At 41.6% G+C, this 17,932-nt stretch overlaps 1 protein-coding gene and 1 pseudogene across 8 annotated transcripts in view; one reads left to right on the plus strand and one right to left on the minus strand.

Annotated features, from left to right (window-relative positions):
* Positions 1 to 11,189, minus strand: part of CNOT1 (CCR4-NOT transcription complex subunit 1) — a 98,083-nt gene extending 86,894 nt beyond the window's left edge. For all 8 annotated transcript variants that reach the window (XM_027857907.1, XM_027857903.1, XM_027857905.1 and 5 more), the window contains exon 1: positions 10,983 to 11,189. The gene's annotated coding sequence lies outside the window, so the exon portion shown is untranslated. The remainder of the gene's footprint in view (positions 1 to 10,982) is intronic.
* Positions 11,190 to 16,858: 5,669 nt separating this feature from the next.
* LOC114039958 lies at positions 16,859 to 17,353 on the plus strand (annotated as a pseudogene).
* Positions 17,354 to 17,932: the final 579 nt, after the last annotated feature.

Below are 17,932 nucleotides of genomic sequence, written 5' to 3' on the forward strand. Positions count from 1 at the left end.
GACATTTGGACATTCAAGTATTTATGTTATATAGGGAGTTGGATAAATCTATCTGGAGCTCAGAAAAGAGGTTAGGCTGAAGATAAAAGTTTTAGCAATGAATTGTATACAAATTATAAATAAACTACGGGAGCTACTGACATGATTAACAGAAAAAATACAGACGAGAAGACAAATGGAATAAAAAGCTTAAAGAAGATGAGAAGTGGATAGATAGGAGGAAAACCAAAAAAGGGTGATGTGTCTGAAGCCAAGAAGAGAGGAGACTGTTCAGAGAAGGGGATAATTAACAGTGTCAAAAGCTACAGAGAAATCAGGAAGAAATTTGAAGACAGTCATTAGATTTAGGGATTAGGAATTTACTGGTGATATCTGAGATAGTTTCAGGATATGGCAGGGGCAGGGAAGCCAACCAGCAACAAAAGTAGGTAGGCATGACACTGAAATCAATCAGGCAGAGACAGTTTTTCAAGAAGCTTTACATATTTTTTTAAAATCCCCTTATCCCCTTACTCAGCCACCCAGTCAGTACAGGCACTAGAAACAGTAATAAATAACCCTTTTAAGACACCGACTGTTATCTTTCAACTTGAACATTAAGGTTTTAGAACTGATTTGATATAGGATCATCTGAAAATGTGCCTGCTTTTCAACAAGAACACCCAAGCCAATGAATCCTATTTGCATAAAATTTACATCATACCAAATTAAAATACATCAGTGAAATGCTCAACATGCCTTAACAGACTACATGTTTTATTAAAAGGACAGCTGCAAACTGCATCTTAGGACTTTCCAACCTATACTTGTATGCATTCAACATAAGAATGGATGTAATCCCTGAAAAAAGCAGCTAGATGGCACAGCGGATAGAACTTGACTCCAGGACCCATATTTTAGCCACTGCACCACCTAACTGAAATCGGGAAGAACTAAGTTCAAATCTGACCTCAGATACTAACTAGCTGTGTGACCTTGGGCAAGTCACTTTTCCTCACCTGTAAAATGAGCTGAAGAAGGAAATGGCAAACTACTCCAGTATCTTTGCCAAGAAAACCCTAACTGGGGTCAAAAAGTCAAAAATGACTGAAATGATTGACCAAACCTCTGAAAAATACTTCCTTAACCAGAAGCAACAATTACATTAGTTAGGTAAAGAATAGCATTTGGTAAAGTTGAAGAGATCACTGTTACCCTTTAACCTCAGGGACTATACATATCTCTAGTTCATTACAACAGTTAACAGTTACAGCAGGTTGTGTTTGCTCTCTTGGTTAGAGGTCAAAATCTACTTGGCCTTACGCCTACATTTTAACTCTCTTCCTACCCTGCTCCCCACATACATACACACAAATCACCTTCAGCCTAAATGTCTGAGCTATTTTCTGATTTTCGCTCACAAGCTTCATTTACAACTCATTAGGGTACATATAAGTTCATAAAGTTCTAACTCTCACAAATCACATGTGCTAATGAGAAATTTACTCATCCAGGGAAATGGATCTCTCTCCTTTCCCTCACTTTTGGAGTTGGGGTGAGGGATGAAAATCTAGGATAAAATCCTTTTAAGTTTGGCCACAGGATCACAACTTTCAAGTTGGAAAGGACCTTAAAGGTGATCAACGGAGAAACACAGAAGAGAAGACCAATGGAATAAAAAGCTTAAAGAAGATGAGAAGTGGATAGGGATAGAAGGCTGACTTGCCCAGGATCACAAGCTAGTTGAGCTAGTGTCTGAGGAGGGATTTAAACCCAGTCTTTCTGACTCAAAGGTCAATACCCTATCCATTACAACCGTGCGGTCTCATTTATTCTAAAGTTCTGGTTTTCATCTATCCAAAAATTTTATTGGGGATGGGGGTGCCGCTGATAGGACAAATTCCTAATGTCAATCAGTAAGCATTGAGTTGTCGATGACAAATATTTCAACTTTACGTATATTTCTAATATCTCTAATTCTAATCTCTCTCCAACCCCCAAACACCACCTCCAAGTTTCCCTTCCTAGGTCAGTGGATGGTAAGCCATTCTCTTTATTCCCCAAAACAAAAATCTTGGTCTGGTACCTACCCTCTCCACAAGTGCCAGGAACATTCCTGAAGTGTGACTTTCACCAGGTGAACCTGTCCCCCCTTACTCCATAACCTCCAGGAGCTCCCTATTTCCTCTACTTGGCATTCAGAAACACTTAACACTGGCTCTAAATGGCCTTTCTCTTCTTCTCGGCCATTTCTCCCCTCTACACTTAACATTTCATCTCCCGTCTCGAGGCATCTTCACCAGCTGCTCCCCACAGCTAGAATGTGCTAGCTCCTCATCACTGCCATGAGTGCACCTGTCTCACTTAAAATTACTGCCTCTCTTCTAGACTCAAGTAAGTCAAGTACTGACTCCTTTGAATATCATTTACTGATTCCCCAGTTGTTAGGGACTCCCTCCCCAATCACTCTGTATTTATTTTGTATACACCCTGTATTTCTTCAAATACCAACCTGCACTAGGCACCCTGAGGAGAATGGAATCTCATTGAAAGCATGGGCTCAGTTCACTTTTGAATTCGTATTTCCAGCCTCTACCAATGCCTGGCTTAATGTCTGTTAATTGATTAATCCTTTTCATACACCATATTCTCCAAAAATTTTCTCTTAATCAGTCCATTCACCCCCACGGTCACCATTAAAATCCTGGGTCTCAACATGAAACAAAGCATCGATAAACAAGCATTTTCTAAACACCTTATCTGTCAAGCACTATGTTAGGTGCTGGACATACAAATTCAAAAATGAAAACAGCCCAGGGGTGATGAGAATGTAGACCAAGGTGGTTATGCTGTGAGAAAAGGAGATAGATGTAAGATGTTGAGGAGTCAAGCTTGACTACTTAGAAAAGGTCTCTATCTAAATTCCTAGAAATGTGTAAAACAAGTTACTACTTTAAAAATAAAAATTGTACTATATAATAGCTTTTAAAAAAAAAAGTAGAAATGAGTCCTTCGAGGCTTATCTATTAAACAGTTATCTTAACAGTATAACTGTGACACTTTTCAAATTTTTAGTCCTGAACAAAACTACTTACAAAAAAAAAAATCACTGCAACCCTCAGTTTCCATTCCTTTTTTTTTCTTTTAAATGCATACTGGCTATCAAGGTGGTTCCTAGATTTAACTTTCCATTACTAATGGAAGGATAACTATGAATAACTCAAACATGATTGGTCAAAATAACTTACATTCATACATGAAAGGCACTGAATAGCTTATATTTTTTCTAGGTGAGGGAAGGAGTTATAAAGAATAAACATTCTTAGCTGCAGGAATGTTAGTTTGAAATTAAGAATTTGCCAGGAATATGCCATTAAAGTGAATAATCAAAAAATGGCTCTATACAGCAAAGAGAATGTGCCATTTTAAGCATTTTGTTTTGCTCAACTAAAATTACAAACCAGTATTTTTTTTTTTTTCATTTCAAGCTCTACTAACACCAAACCAGATTATACAATTGGCTGGAAAATTATTCCATCTAGTAGTGCTTTGTGAATCTTACCATATTTTGCACAACACAAGGCAGGATGACACAGCAGACACAGGATGACAAAACTGGTCTCAGACTCAAGACCTGGGTTCAAGTCCTGCCTCAGACACATATGGCTAAGTGAGTCAGCAAGTCACTTAACCTTTCAGTGCTGCAGACAACTAAGAAAGACTAAAAGGCTTATCAGTGTATCTGCAATAATAAATGGAGTTTAGGAATCAGTTTTATTTAACAGTAGATAATTTACTTAAGTTCCCTCACATTTTAAAGATTAAGAAATTAAGGACACCAAAAAGGTTAAGAATACTGCCTCTTAAAATGAGTGGGGATGGGAGGGGGAAGAATTGGAACAATTCTAACCTCTAAGACCTCACTATAATATTGAAATGGACATCTAAATAGTATGTTTTCCAGCATTTATTTTTTAAGCTAGATTTTCCAACAACATAATATGTATAAGACTGTAAGATGTCAATAAGTGTAGAGCATTCTTCAATTAATTTAAAAAAGAGTGGTCACTCTAGAAATCCACATAGAGAGAAGCAGGGCAGAACAATAGAAAATAACAGAGTCTGGAGCTCTGGATTAGAATTCACACTTCAAGTAAACATTAGTGACTTTGCCTCAAGGAGGGCTTATCTGTTAAATTCTGACATTACTGTTATTATTTGAATGCAATGCTTTCTCCCTTAAATAACTTTTCTACTTTAAGAAAGGAAAATCTACTTCCTTTCTAAGAGGAATCACAAATTACAACAAAATTAAGTATTAAATGCTCATACTCATCTTAAGAGACTGCCTTTTCACACATTAACATGTTTGTGAAGTTTTCTAGCAAAAGTCAGGATATGAGATAGCACCAGATCAGCGGCTAAGGTAGAATTCAAAACGGGAAATAACAAGATATAATTTTTATTTTATTTTAAGAATGCACACAATGCCAGATACTCTTACTCTCCATGGTAGAAGGATTGGCTGTATGTGTTATAATACCAGGCATTATGGTGCACAGTAACATAAAGGCATCACCTTCAAAACTTGCTTTGGACACACAAGTTAACCATCCCCCTACACTCCAAATCTTTTAGTTTAGTGATGATAAATGAGTTCCTGTCTAGGTGGAAACCTGGACAAATTGCCTTATGATCAGTTTTATGATCATTCAACAACTCAAGTCTTTAATTCTTACCTTCAACTCCTATAATGTCACTGCTCCCACTTCAACTTCCAGAGTCATACTACTCAAAAAGCCATCAATGAATTTACAACACCACAACAGGAGGGAAAGAAAAGCCATTCATAAACAGGTAATACTCAAATGCACTGATTCCTACTAGAGAAGACCATTCTCACCAAAACAGAACAATATCCAACAAACATTTGAGCTCTTGATCTGAGAAGGGCTCCTGCCCTCAGAGAGTTTACCAACTAAAGTCAACATCTAGTTGGGGGAATAAGATCTCTACAGGCAGTATGAAATATTCAGAGGAGGTAAGGTTAACGCCATCATTTCTATATTACCTCCATGGGCAAAGAAAAAGGAAAAAGCCTGTCTTCAAGGAGGTCAGTGAGAGGGGTTGTGAACTGTCCTCAATACAACAGAACACAGACTAGGTCAAAAGATACAAGCAAAACGCTACAGAAACATAGAGGGAGAGCTGATGTCTGTTTTGAAAGAGACAAGGAAGGAACAAGAAAAGTTGGTCATGGGAGTTGTATTTGAGCTGGTTCTTGTAAGATCAGTAGGATTTCAACAGGTGGGGGGCAGAACATGCTAGGCAGAAAGAACAATATATGAACAATGACAGGGAGGAGGAAAAAGTTTGGCTAAAGCAGAGTGTGAAAGGGAGTAGTGAGAGATAAACCCAGAATTAAGATCAGCTCAGATTTGTAGGAGGGCTAATGCAGGGGCTCTTAACCCTGAGACTATGAACTTTTTTTTTTCTTAAATATTTTGTCTTTAAAAATCCTATGTATTTTATTTTATCCATCTAAAAACATACTGAGAAGGGGTTTATAGATTTCACCAGACAATCAATGTCCCAAACATACACAAAAAAGTTTTAAGATCCCCTGCTTTAAAAATCAAGGTAGAACTTGGGTTTTATGTGCTAAGCAACAGAAAGCCCCTGAAGATTATGTAAGCAGAATACCATGATTCAAAGAGGGAAAGAAATGGAGACGACTATGACATATTTTGATGGAACCAAGCATTTAATCTTGCTTTTATGCAAAAACAAACAACAACAATAGCTATCATTTATACAGTGCCTCCTATGTGCCAGACACTTAGCTGGGTGCTTTACAAATATTAACCCATTTATCCTCACACTACCCTATTAAGTGCTATTATCATCCACATTTTACAGTTGAGGAAACTGAGGCAGAGATTAAGTGATTTGCCTAGGATCACCCAGCCAGTAAGTGCCTGAATCTGAAGTTGAAAGCAGGGCTTCCTAACTCCAGGCCCAATGCTATATCCGTCCCGACACCCAGTTGTCCTTTTCTTTACAAGCACTAGTTCAAACAGTTGCGCTGGGGGGCAACCAGGTGGTTCAGTGGATAGAGCACTAACCCTGGAGTCAGCAGGACCTGAGTTCAAATCCGGCCTCAGGCACTTAACACTTACTAGCTGTGTGACCCTGGGCAAGTCACTTAACCTCACTGCCTAGCAAAAAAGAAGAAAAAAAAAGGAAAAAAAGACTATTGGAATGGGAGACTGAATAAGAGAAGTGGAGAGAATAACAGCACAAACTAGGGTGATATCAGTTCTTAAAAATGGTACCTTGCACAATATATTGGGAAGAAGGATCATATTATCACCCACTTCATGCTGGGCTATCGCCATTCATCTGGACTTTTGTCTTGCCACTGGACTTGATGACTCTGGGGGAGAGGGTGAAGCTAAGGGCTTTTCAAAGCTCTTTCTCACTTAAATCCAATTCGCATATAAATTAAAACATCACCCTCCTGATGTCATTGGTTCTCCTCGAGAATGAAGGGCTAACAACACAGTATCAGAGTTAGAGCTAAAGGGGGTTCAAAGGTTATCTAGTATAACCTCTCCCTTTACAGATAAAGAAACTTAGGCCCAGTGAGGTTAAATAACAAGGAGAGGAATAAGGTGAGAAATTAGCATTAGTCTAGAACAGTATTTCAGGGAATAAACATAAAACACCACAGAGAACAACAGTTAATACCCAGCAGAGTCCAAATTGAAGTACGTTCCATATAATGGGAGAATACAATTGGTTGTTTACAAAAATCACGTTGTGCTGGTTATGCCAAGCTCTAGAACATTTCAAAGCCCCTAAGATCCATAATGGCTCAGAGTTCTAACTAGCAATACAAGAAAAAACACGTAGGTGAAGATGACATCTACTATCCAGATTATAAAGAGCAATCTATTGAGCAGTGTGAGCAGTATATACCTCTGGGACAAACACTCTATATGGAAAATGAAGGAACTGGGCCCAGAATTAAAGGGAAGAAAGATAAGCAGGACTGTAGTTGAGAAACTACAAACAACTTCAAAGAGCCCAAGCTTCTCCTGAAACAAAGGCCCAACTTTTTATCAATAGATTTCCAGTAATGCCATACAATTCCATGATAAAGTCACTATCTTTTTTAAAAGTGTGAAAGTTGCAGGTCATCCAAAGAGTAATGAAGAGACGTAATGACAGCAGGCAGCAGCATATTACCAAAGAATCCTCGGGGAACATTAGTGTAAACTGTTAAGGGTGTCACAGCACTGACTGAAAAGGAAGACCTAGGTCAATCAATCAAGTCATGAAGCACTTAAGTGAGGTGGGATGCACTGTGCCAAGAGGTGAGGGTACCAAGAGAAGCAAACACTGAGGAATAACCAAAAGAACCATCCCAAGAGGGTCAAAGGAGCTACAGGAAGGCCCCCAGCACATCAGCTCAACCTCTCTTGAAGGATTTACCAGAGCACAGGGACAAGAGTTTCACAGGCTAAGAAAGTGTGGGAAGGGGTTTCCATCTGTATTATAAAAGGAAGTATTCACATGGATAAAACTTCACAGATCCATGTTCAGTAATAAGGCTGAGAGCAATACAATTTAATACCAATCTGCTCCTAAGAAAATGATAGAAAGACTCTGGGGGTGTGAATCTTTTTTTGAGCGACTCATTTATAAAGCAATATAAAAGTCACAGGTATATTAATATTCCAAAACAATCTAAAGAATCTGGCAAAAATTATTTTAAGTATAAAGTACCAATATTATATATAGACTAGTCACCGTGCATTGTAAAGGCTCCTATTCTTGTCTCAGATGCCAATATATATATTAAAAATTAAAGCAAACAAATTTAAAAGCATATTTTAAACCACAAAAACAATGAAAATTAAGTTAAATTTAAGGTAGCATTGAATCTCAAAACTACCAAATGTCTATCTTGATCCAAACCTCACACCTCTTCTATTGGCATAAGTGTTTCAAAAGCCTTTTCCCATACTACTACATCCTTACTAACTTACAAATAATCACTTACTAATTGACAACTAAATTAGTTGTCTGGGTGAGACAAAGTTTAGCTGTTAATCTGAGGCCTCCTAAATACATTTGTGCAGAATGGTAAATGCTGCAGAAAGTAAAAACTGAGAATACATGGGTAAATTCCAGCTAGAAATTCTGACACCAAAAATACTTCCCTGCAATTTGTTACAGTAATAGATCCCTTGATCCATTTAACATTTTCGGAGATTTTTAGTAACTATGACAAGCACTGAAAGAACCCAGAAATATTTACTCCAGTTTTAAGCAGTAACTATACAATAGTCATAACAAAACTTCCTCACATTCCTGCTTCTCTTCAATTGAAAAATTTGCCCAAAAATCCTTACGAGTCTACTTATAACTACAAGCTTCCTTACACACAACATTGTTCAAAGGCCAAGGTTAGTTTATTTGGTTTCGCTTTAAAATATGATGCACACTTGAGAGGCTATGCAAATGAAAATTTGGTTGATTTTAATGGCCTTTCAGAAAAAAAAAGCACCTCTACCAATTTTATCCTTAACCTTTGCTTTTAAAAAGTTAACCAGAGATTCAAGATTTAAGCAGAAACAGCATTCCTGGTTTTTCTATCTTCATAGCTGAGATTGATGCAAGTCTCAGTAGGATGCCATTTTGAAGTTTCCCAGAAAGAAATTCAGATTGGTTTGAGGACTTAGAATAAGGTCAGGAATGTATCATAAATGTAGAAATTTAGAATGCCAGTACATCAGTCAATACATTTTTTAAAGATTCCTGAAAAATCACATTTTGTTCTATTACCATAAAGAAATATACCAAGTTCCTAAAGAGTGTCATTTCAAAATGGCAGCCTACCACTTGTTACTTCCAGAAGTACAAATATTTTTAAATACTCAGTTCAGTTTAAAAAAAAAAAAACTGCCTAAAAGCATAGTACTAGTATTATACCAAATAAATTTCCTTCTTTTCTAAAGAATGCTACAAATTTCTTGACTTTCTTCCAGATTGACACTTTGTCTAAATTCTGGGAGCTCACAAATTTTAGGAAGTATAAAACTAGGCAATAATATCCAGAACTCAGTATCTGGCTTAACAAAACTGCAATTACACTTAGAGAAAGAGGCTATATTTTTTAATTCAGTCAATGATATTGGGGGGAGGGGTGTTAAGTGGCTACTTCATTTAAGGTATACTTTAAATAACAGATTTGGCATTTTCACTATGCTGAAAAATTCAAGGGATGTGTGTTTCAACTGTCTTCAATCTGAAGCTGACAATGTTGGGAGTCAAGAGAACTTCAGTTATCCTTTGCAGATGTTCCACTTTTGGTACCTAAAACTTACTAAACTTTTTTTAAAGAGTCCAGGACCCAAAGTGCTGTTGCCAAACGAACCGTACGTTCAAGGTAGTTCTACCAAAATTAGAGTTGAGATATTCAAGAAAGGCCTAAAACCTACTGAAGCTGCAGATAAGTAGTTTTAGTTTCAGTCTTCCTCAGAAAAACAATGTAACAAGTTTCAGTCTCCTGAAATGTGAGCTATTAACAGTAACTATGTCACATTAAGCCTCGGCTAATACACTATGTATGGCCAGTCTCTGGAAGGTAAATAATTCTAATCTGGATCACAGAAAACTGACCTCTCCAAAAATTACCAGTTTTAGTTTTTTAAGTTTGCCTCTCCTTACTCAATGTAACCAAAGTATCTACTATTTCTTTTTAAATCTAAAACAAACCCAAGTAAACTAATGATGCCATAGTAAGCAGAGAAAAGGAGTATCACTCAAATTCAAGGGGGGGGGGGGGGGTGTTAGGTTTTGAGATTCCCCTTACCTGGGTCACTTATTACAAGAAAGGGGGGAAAAGTTTCGTGGCAAAGGGATTAAGGCTGCTTTTCAGTCAAACGAATGACAAGCAGTTTTATTTCCAGGGGGTCTCCCTTTTTTGCTTTTCTTCATATCCCCAGAGCCTAGCACACAGTAGACACTTACTCAGTGCCAGGGCTTATTTACTAGAAAAAGCTCTACAGGGACCTACAGGATTGGCACATAGTAGGCCCTTACTAAGTGCTAGCTCACTTGTCTACTATAAAAAGTAAAATCTAGAAAGAGACCTGAAGAATAAACACACACACTAAGTGCCAGCTGACTTTGACTACTATAAAGCAAGGTCCAGAAAGGGACCTCAAACAGTGGCACACAGTAGGCACTTACTGCATGCCAGTTGGCGTGACTACTACACTGGCACACAGCAGGCACTTACTGCATGCCAGTTGGCTTGATACTAAAAAGCAAGGTCCAGAGAGGGCCCTCGAGGACCGGCACACAGTAGGCACTTGGCCCGCCCCCGTGAGCGGGTGGGCACCCGACAGGCGCCCCGGCCCGGAGGGGCAGCAGAGGCTTCGATCACACCGAGGCCTACAAGTGTCCGGCTCGCAGGGCGGGAGCAGGGGAGCTGTGATGCGCCCCCAGCGGGGAGGGGAGGGGCAGCACGTGTGAGTGTGAGAGAATGTGTGTGTGTGTGTGTGTGTGAATGTGAGTGTGAGTGTGTTCGCGTGCGCGCGTGGACGTGGGGACGCGCGGCTGTCGAGGACGGCGTGGGGGCCGCCCTCCTCTCTGGAGTAACTCGGCCCGCCGGGCCCCCAGCGCTGACAACGTGCGCGGCGCGGCGGGGCGGGGCGGCCCCCCCCCCCCCGGGCAGCGGCGCGGCGCGGCCCGGCCCAGGCTCCAGCCCCCAGGCCTTCCCGCCGGGCCACGAGCGGGGAAGAAGTGGGCCGGGGCCCGGGCCCTCCCTGCCCGCCTGCCTGCCTGCCTCCCTCCGCGACCCGGGAAGAGGCGCCTCCGATGGCCACGGGACACCCCCCCCTCCCCCGCACCCCTCCCCCAGCCCGCGTCCGCGTTCCGGAGCTGACGCGGCGGGCGACTCGCCGGGCCCCCGCTCCGGCCGGGCTCACCTCAGGCGGCTCCGGGGGCGCTGGACACAGGCAGGCTCCTGGGTCCCGGGCTCTCCCTCTCCTCGTCCCTCCTCCCCCTTCTCTCGCTCTCTCTTCTCTCTTTCTTTCTCTTCTCTCTCTCACTCCCTCTCTCTCCTCTCTCTCTTCTCTCTCTCTCTTCTCTCTCTCTTCTTCAGTTAACTCCGCTTGTTTCTCCACAAAATGGCGCCGGAGGTCGCGCGCTCACGTCGCGGCCTTTCCCCTCCCCGTTTCCATTTCACCATTCGCTGCCTGCACGGGGCGGGAGGTCCTGTACCTGGACCAATCACGGTTCCAGACCTGTGACTTATATCCAATCAGCGACCCGGGACCGCGGTTTTAAACCAATCACATGCTATCACTCGAGGAAAGTAAGGAAGAAGCCCGGCTCTTTTTATCAACCACCAATCCAAACTAATCTTTCGCGGGCCTTGGCCAATGGCCGCTCACCCGTCCCTCGGGAGCTGGAGTCAGGCAGCTCGCGCCTGCGCTCATGAATCGGGCCAATGAGAGTGCGCCTGTGCTTCGATTTGGGGCTTCTCGGACATCCCGCCTGCTCTTGAGAGCTTCGACCAATAGGGTGGCGGCCCTGCATCCCTGAGCAACAATAAATGAAGGGGGGGAGGACGGGCGGGATGTGGGGAGAATAAAATGACCACAGGCGGGAATTTCTTCTGCACTAACATCGGTTTTCTCTCTTCCCTTCTTTCGAAAGTAATATAGCTCAGGTGTCCCCATTCAAGAGACCAGAGTGACAGTGTGGATTCCCCTCTTCCTCTTCTCTTGGAGTGATGAGGGCCATCCACACTCCCAAGCAACCCCATTACAAATACCTCCTTTTGACTGCTCCCCTCCACCTCCGGACTACATTTCCCGTAGTGCAACGCAACCTCGGGCGCGGGAGGGTGGAAGAACGAGTGCTTGCGCGTTGCATTCTGGGAGACGTAGTTTCCTCAGAGGTTAAAAGTTGTAGGAAGAGTAGTCCTTGGAGCGAGGCATGCTGGGAGCTGTAGTCTGTTGTGCTTTATACCTGGCCTTTAAAGAGAAAGGTTCCAGGCTACCCTAGTTTCCCCTGGACCTAGGCGTCTTCCCCATATCCGGTCTACATGAGGTGCAGGACCTCAGTAAGGGCCTGCTTCTTGTAATGGGACCCCAAGCATCCTCAGAAATACCGACTGAGAGAGAGAGGCAGAAGAAGCCTTGTAGATCAGCTGGTCAAAACCTGAGGTTCGAAGGGACCTGCCCAAAGTCACCGGGCTGGGAAGGGTCCTTTGACTGTGGAACCTCGAAGCTGGAAAGGACGTCAGAGACCCCCTAAATCCGATTGAATTCAACAGGTCCCCTTACTTTACAGATGACCTGTCCAGGCTTAGGCAGATGCGAGTTAGCCGGCGTTAGGATGTGGACCCAGACCCCTAACACCAAATCCTGGGTTCTTTCCCTGACTATCCCACTTCCTTTGTGAGCCCCCGGCCTTCCACCCTTCTGTAAAGCTGGCGCTCGGAAGGGCGGTTGCTGCCAGCCACTGGCCGAGAAACATTTCTGCTCCTGAGAAGGAAGTGTCGGAGAAATCACTCCTACCTACCCCGACGTCATTAATAGTAGATGCTAGGGTGGCTGTAGTCATCCATTCCCAAACGACTGCACAAGGGACAGGACTGAGCACAGAGTGTTCTGTCTTAGGAGACTTTCCTCCCAGCAGCCCACCCCAACCTCTCTCCAAAAGTCCCTTTTCCACAGAGTCCAGGTACAATCTCTTCATTATACATCCTCACTGAGGAAAATTCCTGAAATTTGCTTTCAACCCCCTTTTGTGTTATAAATGTTTCTTTAGCAGGGAAACAATAATAATAACAGATAGCATTTATGTAGTGCTTTACAAATATTATCTCATTTGATCCTCAAAACAACCCTGAGAAGTAGATGGTGTTATTATCTCCATTTTACAAATGAGGAAACTGAGGCAGACAGTAGTGAAGTGATTTGACCATGGTCACACAGCTAGGAAATACTTGAGGTTGGCTTTGAACACAGGTGTTTCTGACTTCAAGTCCAATGTTCTGTACAATGAGCCAGATATATAAACATTTCAGAAGTAGGCAAGACTAATTAGTAGATTCATTAATTGACAACTGGTACCTAATCATTGCTTCAACAAATATTTATCAAGTACTTACTATGACTCTTTGATGCTTCATCACGGGGCAGGGGCAAGAGTCAGTCCTCAGGCATTTATTAAACACTTCCTGCTTACTAGTCATTATGCTAAATATTCCGGATACAAACAAAGGTAGAAACAGTTCCCGCTCCCAAGGAGCTTCCATTCCAATGGGGGAGACCATGTGTAAAGAACTATATACATAAAACACCCCTGGAGAGGAAATGGAATATAATCTCAGAGGGGAAGACGCTAGCAGCTTGGAGGGTAGGGGAAAGCCTCCTGCAGAAGGTGGGATTTGAGCTGCTTGGAGTAAGAGTATTACAGGCAAGGGTAAGAGCTGGCACAGAGGTACAGAAAAAGGGCACAGACTGTCTTCTGTAAGGGACAGCAAGTAGCTTACTGGAGCTAACTCATCGGCTGCATGAAGACAACTGCAAGTATCAGAAGCCTGCAAAAATAACAAGGTGGTGGTTTGTTGTTTTTCTTGTTTAGTTGGGTCCAACTCTTTGTGACCCTATTTGGGGTTTTCTTGGCAAAGATACTGGAGTGCTTTGCCATTTCCTTCTCCAGCCAATTTTACAGATGAGGAAACTGAGGTAAACAGTGACTTGCTTAGGGTCACATAGCGTCTGAGCTCGAATTCAAACTCAGGTCCCGACTCCAGGGCCAGTGTGCTATCTACTGTACCACCTAGCTGCCAGTTTGTAAAGGACTTTAAATGGCAGAATGTGACACCACCACCACCACCACCACCACCCCCTCCTCAAGAGCTAGACCAATGGAACACAAGTTGTGGGAAGTTCTACCAAGATGCAGAGGTTTCCAATTTGAGCCCTGGGAGGAAGAGTGTCTTTTGTCCAAGGACCAGCCTGGCTAAGTAGGATTAAGGCTCATCACCAGCTAAGTGATAACCAGCTAAGCAATGAATTTTTTGGCCATGGTGCACCCATACTATGAGCAAAGCATTGTGCTAATTTCCCAAGGGGGTGTCTTACCCTTCTATTAGACCGTGAACTCCATGAAAATAGAAACTTCATGGAATCTCAACTTTGTATCCCTGAGCAACTAGCATAGTATTGTGCATGAAGCAAATGTTTAATAAATATCTTTGAATGTTTGTTGTTATTGTTGTTATTTGTCCTTCTTTCTCAAAGAGGACCATTCCAGAATGGGTGGACATAGATGGATAAACTAAATGTTAGAGAGGATAAGACTCATTTGTTTAAGATTTAAGTAAGTGATATAGATAAGACTATGTAGGAGAATGAAACCTAGAAGAATAAGGGGAGGTCCCTGCCCTCAGGGAACACACAGCTGGATAGAGCTGTTAGTTTAAATCAGACCCCATACCTGACCTCTAAGTGCCAATATATGGCAGATATTGACCAAGGCTGGATCCCCTTTATAAAAGCAAAAGTATAAATTGTAATTTGCTGTAACACATAGAAGGTGAGATAAGTTTCAGGAGGAAAGGGTCTAAACTATAATGAGATTTAATAGGAAGATGGGAAAGCCTAGGAAATCTTCATAGAGAAGATAGCATCTGTGCTGGGCTAGGTGGATCCTTGAAGAATAGGAAGGATTTTAGCAAGAGGAGATAGAAATGGGGAGGGGAAGTGGGGTGGCATTCCAAGCATAGGTGTGGAAAGATATGAGCAAAGTCTTAGAGGCAGGAGGGAGTATGATGCATGGAGGGCACCCAGCTGTTCCACAGCTATAGACACAAGTAACTCTATTACAGCAAAAAATTAAACAGGCAAAAGAATAATAACGTCTGGCACTTATAGAATGCATTAAGGTTGCAAAGTGCTTTGCATATGTTTTCTCATTTGATCCTCAGGTAGGTGCTATGATTATTATTTTATAGATGAGGAAGCTGAGTCACAAGCTAAGTGACCCATCCAGGCTCACACTCACTAAGTGTCTCAGGTAGTATTCAAATCCAGGTCTTCCAGACACCAAATCCATAACTCCATTCACTTTGACCCCTACCTGCTTAATGATAATAAGCATCATGAAAGAGGTGTATACATCCCTCTTACCTTCTATGGGAATGCAGAGCATAATCTGGGATCAGCTTAACTCAGAGCCTTTACTTTGATTTTGAGTGTTAGCAGATAAAAATATTGATTGAAGTTGGATTCCTTCTGTGGAAGCTTGAAATTTAAGAAGTTTAAATACAATCACTAACTGGACACTAATGACTAATGGTGGATGGGAGAATCCAGTGTAAACAAACAGAATTGAGCTGGCAACAGAAGAGGAAGCAGGAGAGGGAAGAAGCCTGTCTATGTTCTTTCCCAAACTCCAGACTTTGTACTCTGTTTCTCTCTACCATTGACAGATGGATATCTTGAGTCCTTCAAGTATATGGATGGTATCATGTACCAATATACAATAGATACTAAGAGCTCACAACTATACAGGGCTTTAACATCTTTGGACCTCGAAAGGGTGGAATAGATGGTACAAGTATTATCACACTGTGGAAGCATATTCAAAACTTTTTCAGTTCAACTGAAAATATCAAGAAATAATATGTTCTCTAGGCTAACACTCTCATCAGACTTTTCCCTTTGGGAAAGTAGACAGAACAAAAGCAAAGGAAAATTTCTTAGGGAAATGGATTAAGAGTAATAATCCATTTTAACCCAATCTATCTAAATAGAGTAGCCAGCCCAAGTCATTGATTGGCTCCATTACCTGTTACCTAGGGCAAGTATCCTCTTTTCCATTTCAGAATTAACATATCAATCACAGGAAAGAAGCCCTTTCAGTCCTTAAAGGGGGAGGTCTAGGAAGAAATTGTATAGAATAGAGTATTATGTCCAATTTATCACATATATAGTAGTTTGCACGTTGACTCCCCCATAAGACTATGAGCTACTTGAGGGAGGGACTGATTTTTTTTTGCCTTCCTTTGTATCCCCAGCACTTAGCACAATACCTGGCACTGTGAAGACACTTAATAAATGCTTGTTGACTGACAACTAATATTTGTTAATAATAATAATAATAATATCAGCCTTTACATAGAGCCTTCTTTGTGCCAGGAACCATAAAGTACTTTATAAATATTAACTTATTTGATCCTCACAACTCTGAGAAGTAGGTGCTATTATTATCACTGTTTCACAGTTGAAAAAATTGAGGCAGAGGTTAAATGATTTGCCCAGAGTCATACAGTGTCTGAAGCCAAATTTGAACTCAAGTCTTCCTGACTCCAGGCCCAACATTCCACCCGCTGCTCCACAGAGCCTCAGAAAAGCCAAGTGATTGGCAAAGTGGCATATCACTGAACCCTGGTTTTCTAATTCTGAGTCCAGCATTTTTGGTCTTGCTTACTATATATAGATACACTCAGGAAAATCTATACTATCTATGGTCAATGTAACAAGCACTTATTAAGCACCTACTGTGTGCTAAGAACAGAAGAATATGTTTCCCATCCAACAGTTTTAAGGATTTCCTCTGGAACTGACATCAAAAGGAGAAGGAAAATAAGGACTCAGGACAAAAATCTTAGAGGCAGAACCAGAATCTTTGGGAGCCATTCAGAAAGCTGTTTCTTTGGGTCATTTCATTCTGATTTCCTGTTGCTATACTGAATTACATTTGTGTGAACCTGAACTTCATAGCATCATAAATTGTGGGCTTAGAAAACATCTGAAGAGTCCCTTCACCCTCCCCAGCCAACATGGGTCGAGTTTGGACCAAGACTGTGAAGAAGGCAGTGTGAGTCATCATTGAGAAGTACTATACCCGCCTGGGCAATGACTTCCACACCAATAAGAGCGTGTGCGAGGAGATCACCATCATCCCCAGCAAGAAGCTCCGCAACAAGATCGCGGGCTATGTTACTCATCTGATGAAGAGGATCCAGAGAGGCCCTGTGAGAGGTATCTCCATCAAATTGCAGGAAGAGGAAAGAGAAAGGAGAGATAACTAAGTCCCTGAGGTTTCTGCTTTGGATCAGGAAATCATTGAAGTAGACCCTGATACCAAAGAAATGTTGAAACTCCTGGACTTTGGTAGTCTGTCCAACCTGCAAGTTACCCAGCCCACTATTGGGATGAACTTCAAAACACCAAGAGAATTGTTTAATATTTACTTCTGCTTTCTTTCCAATAAACTTGGAAACCCCAAAAAAAGAAAACATCTGAAGAAACCGAGGCTTAGAGAAGTAGTATGACTCCAAGATCACACTGCTACTTTTTGTAGTCACAAAGAACCAGACACCAAGGGGGTGTCCATCAAGGAGAAAATGACTGAACAAAGGCATAGGAATGGGATGGAATATTATTGTACTATAAGAAATGATGAAAGGCATGAGTTCAGAGAAACCTGGAAGATCTGCATGAACTGACCCAGAATAAAGTAAGCAGAGCCAGCAGAACAATTTATACTGTAATCATAAAATTACAAAAAATTAACAAATTGGAAAGATTTCAGAAATCTGATCAAGGTAATGATCAGCCATGATTCTATAGAACTGATTTCTAAGCATGCTCCCCAGACTCAAGATGTAGATTGAAACATACATTTTTGACATAGCAAATGCAACCATTTGCTTTGTTTGGCTATGCATATATCTTATAAAGATTTTGTTGTCCCCCCCACCATGGGGAGGAGTGGAGTGAAAAGAGACTTGAGCTGAATTTTGCAGAAGTCCAAGGAAGCTACAAAGCAAAGGTGAGGACGAGAACATTCCAGGCACAGGGCACAGCTAGGGCAAAATTACAGAGGCAGGACTGATGAAGGACCAGAAAAT

This window comes from Vombatus ursinus, unplaced genomic scaffold (assembly GCF_900497805.2).
Source record: "Vombatus ursinus unplaced genomic scaffold, bare-nosed wombat genome assembly UNPS02012515.1, whole genome shotgun sequence".
NCBI lineage: Eukaryota > Metazoa > Chordata > Mammalia > Diprotodontia > Vombatidae > Vombatus > Vombatus ursinus.